Source organism: Helianthus annuus, chromosome 7 (genome assembly GCF_002127325.2).
Source record: "Helianthus annuus cultivar XRQ/B chromosome 7, HanXRQr2.0-SUNRISE, whole genome shotgun sequence".
Lineage (NCBI taxonomy): Eukaryota > Viridiplantae > Streptophyta > Magnoliopsida > Asterales > Asteraceae > Helianthus > Helianthus annuus.
Window position 1 is genome coordinate 113,591,647 of NC_035439.2, and position 4,251 is coordinate 113,595,897.

Genomic DNA, 4,251 nt, shown 5'->3' on the forward strand with positions numbered 1-4,251 from the left:
CAGAAATCCAGAGCCACGTTACCTCGGCTAACCTCGACAACATCCAGGAAATCCAGCGTCTCGCTCATCGCATCACCGATCAGGCAGTGGATCAGAATAAACTGCCTAAGCGTGTCAGCGCTACTGCTACAGTCACTTCTTCAGCTACTCCCGTTACCCTCAGTGACAACAAGAGGAAATGGGAGGGGGATTCAAGCAAAGCATCAGTTTCGGTTCAGTCCCAGAATCAGCAGCGAAAGACTGACAACTATCAAAGCCCTAACCAGCAGTCGTCAGGTAGCCACAGGCAGGGTGGATATCGCGGAAATCTTCCAAAGTGCAACAACTGCAACAGGCACCACAACGGCCAGTGTACCAAGGGTCGTTGTCAAAGATGCCTCAAGACGGGTCACGAGGCCAAAGACTGTAGAAGCCTTCGTCCTGTGAACCAAAATCAGCAGCAGCCTCACGCTCAGCCTAACCAACAACAGGGCAACAAGGGATGCTACAATTGTGGTGCTGAAGGCCACATCAAGAGACACTGCCCACAGCTCAACAGGAACCAGAACAACAACAACAACCAGGGCAACGGCAACAACAACAACGGAGGAAATAACAACGGCAACGAAGCTCGGGGTCGTGCTTTTGTGCTAGGTCGAGGTGACGCAGTGAACGATCCCAACGTTGTTATGGGTAAGTTTCTCCTCGACAATATTTACGTTACTGTTTTGTTTGATTCGGGTGCGGATACCAGCTATATGTCTGTGAAAATGTGTCAACTGCTAAAACGTGCACCAACACTTTTACCCACCAAACATGTGGTAGAGTTAGCTAACGGTAAAAGTCTAGAAGCCACGCACGTAGTTCAGGGTTGTAATCTTATCCTAGCTGGTCAAGCCTTCTCTATTGATCTCATTCCCATAGTTTTGGGAAGTTTCGACGTCGTGATTGGGATGGATTGATTATCTCAACACCAGGCAGAAATCTTATGCAGTGAGAAGATCATTCGTATTCCACGTTCTGGTCAAGAACCTCTCGAAGTCCAAGGCGACAAGAGTGGTGCTGTGGTTGGCATCATCTCATTCTTGAAGGCTCAGAAGTGCTTACGTAGAGGTCACACAGCCATTTTGGCTCTTGTTTCAGACGCATCAGTAAAGGAAAAGAAATTGGAGGATATACCAGTCGTACGTGACTTCCCTCAGGTGTTTCCTGAAGATTTACCTGGATTACCGCCTCATCGTCAGGTTGAATTTCAGATCGAGCTCGCTCCAGGAGCAGCACCCATAGCTCGCGCACCATATCGTCTAGCTCCATCAGAATTGGAAGAATTGTCAAAGCAGCTACAAGAGCTTTTGGAAAAGGGCTTCATTCGTCCAAGCTCTTCGCCTTGGGGAGCTCCAGTGCTTTTCGTGAAAAAGAAAGACGGTACGTTCAGGACGTGTATAGACTACAGGGAACTGAACAAGGTGACGGTGAAGAACCGTTATCCTCTTCCACGCATAGACGACTTATTCGACCAGTTGCAAGGGTCGTGTTACTATTCCAAGATCGACCTACGGTCAGGATATCATCAACTGAGAGTCCGCGAGGAGGACGTCTCTAAGACAGCATTCAGAACTCGCTATGGTCACTACGAGTTCTTGGTTATGCCGTTCGGACTTACGAACGCACCTGCAGTATTCATGGATCTTATGAACAGGGTGTGCAAACCCTATCTCGACAAGTTCGTCATTGTTTTCATCGACGACATCCTGATTTACTCCAAGAGTCAGGAGGAGCACGAGCAGCATCTTCGCCTTATTTTGGAACTCCTTCGAAAGGAACAGTTGTACGCCAAGCTTTCAAAATGCGACTTCTGGCTTCGTGAAGTCCACTTCTTAGGCCACGTGGTAAACAAGGATGGGATTCACGTCGATCCATCCAAGGTAGATTCGATCAGAAATTGGCCTGCACCGCGTACACCGACAGAAATACGCCAATTCTTGGGTTTGGCAGGCTACTACAGACGGTTTATTAAAGACTTTTCAAAGATCGCGCAACCACTTACGCTACTGACACAGAAGGGTGTCACCTACCGTTGGGGCAAAACGCAGGAAACTGCTTTTCAGTATCTAAAGGATAGGCTTTGCAGCGCACCTATTCTTTCATTGCCAGAGGGCACAGATGACTTCGTAGTATATTGTGACGCATCAATACAGGGTCTGGGTTGCGTATTGATGCAGCGAGATAAAGTTATTGCCTACGCCTCTCGTCAACTTAAGGTTCATGAACGGAACTACACGACGCACGATTTAGAGCTGGGAGCTGTTGTTTTCGCGCTTAACATATGGCGACACTACCTGTACGGTACCAGGTGCACGATTTACACCGATCACAGGAGTCTCGAGCATATCCTTAAGCAGAAGGATTTGAACATGCGTCAACGACGATGGGTCGAGTTACTTAACGACTACGAATGCGCCATCAAGTACCATCCAGGCAAAGCCAATGTTGTGGCTGACGCTCTAAGTCGAAAGGACACCGTACCGAAGCGCGTGCGAGCGCTACAGCTTACGATTCAGTCTAACCTTCCAGCACAGATACGAAATGCTCAGGTAGAAGCATTGAAGCCCGGAAACGTCAAGGCCGAAGCCTTACGCGGCTCACGACAACAAATGGAACAAAAGGAAGACGGCGCCTACTATGTAACGGGCCGGATTTGGGTCCCACTTTATGGCGGTCTACGCGAACTTGTAATGGATGAAGCTCACAAGTCTCGCTACTCGGTACATCCAGGGTCAGATAAAATGTACCACGACATCAGCACTACTTATTGGTGGCCTAGCATGAAGGCCCACATCGCTACGTACGTTGGAAAATGTTTGACCTGTGCGAGAGTCAAGGTTGAATATCAGAAGCCAGCTGGTCTACTTCAGCAGCCTAAGATACCGCAATGGAAATGGGAAGAAATTTCCATGGATTTTGTTACAGGCTTACCTAGATCTCAGCGTGGGAACGATACAATATGGGTCATAGTTGATCGACTCACCAAGTCTGCACACTTCCTGCCGATTAAGGAAACGGACAAGTTCTCCACTCTCGCAGACGTCTATCTTAAAGAAGTTGTTTCGAGGCACGGAGTGCCCACCTCTATTATTTTGTATCGCGATGCACGATTCACGTCAGAGCTATGGCAAGCAATGCATAAATCTTTCGGCTCACGATTAGACATGAGCACAGCATATCATCCTCAGACGGATGGGCAGTCTGAGCGAACGATTCAAACACTTGAAGACATGCTTAGGGCATGCGTTATCGATTTCGGCAACGGCTGGGAAAAGCACCTCCCATTGGTGGAGTTTTCGTACAATAACAGTTACCATACCAGCATTCAAGCCGCTCCATTCGAGGCATTGTACGGACGTAAATGCCGGTCACCTCTCTGTTGGGCAGAGGTGGGGGATAGTCAAATTACGGGTCCAGAGATGGTAGTGGACGCCACAGAAAAGATAGCACAGATACGACAACGCATGGCGGCAGCACGCGACCGTCAGAAAGCCTACGCGGACAAGCGTAGAAAGCCTTTGGAATTTCAGGTCGGGGACCGGGTATTATTGAAAGTCTCACCCTGGAAGGGTGTGGTACGTTTTGGCAAAAAGGGGCAAACTGAATCCGCGGTACGTCGGACCATTCGAAATCTTAGAAAAGATTGGCAAGGTAGCCTACAAGTTGAACCTACCAGCTGAACTCGGAGCAGTTCACAATGTCTTTCATGTGTCGAACCTAAAGAAGTGCTTATCAGATGAAACCCTCATCATTCCTTTTAAGGAACTCACTATCGACGAGCAGTTGCAGTTCGTCGAGGAGCCAGTAGAAATCACGGGCTGGGATGTGAAGGTCCTCAAACACAAGAGAATCCCTCTTGTTCGAGTTCGTTGGAACTCCACACGTGGCCCAGAGTACACCTGGGAACGCGAAGACAGGATGACAGAAAAGTACCCCCAGTTATTCGAAACCAATGCAACCACTACTAAGGCTGAAGCTACTACTTCGGAATTTCGGGACGAAATTCCAGATCAACGGGGGGAGGATGTGACACCCCAGGAAAACCAGTGAACGATGCAACCTATCTAGCTTCCTCAGTAAGTACGTACCAAATTTCGGGACGAAATTTCCAATTAGTTGGGGATAATGTGACAACTCGTACTTTACCGTCTCGTACATTACGTGTAACCATTGAACTAGTGTGATTACGTGATTATATTGATTGATTGAATGTTACATGTTACGTGA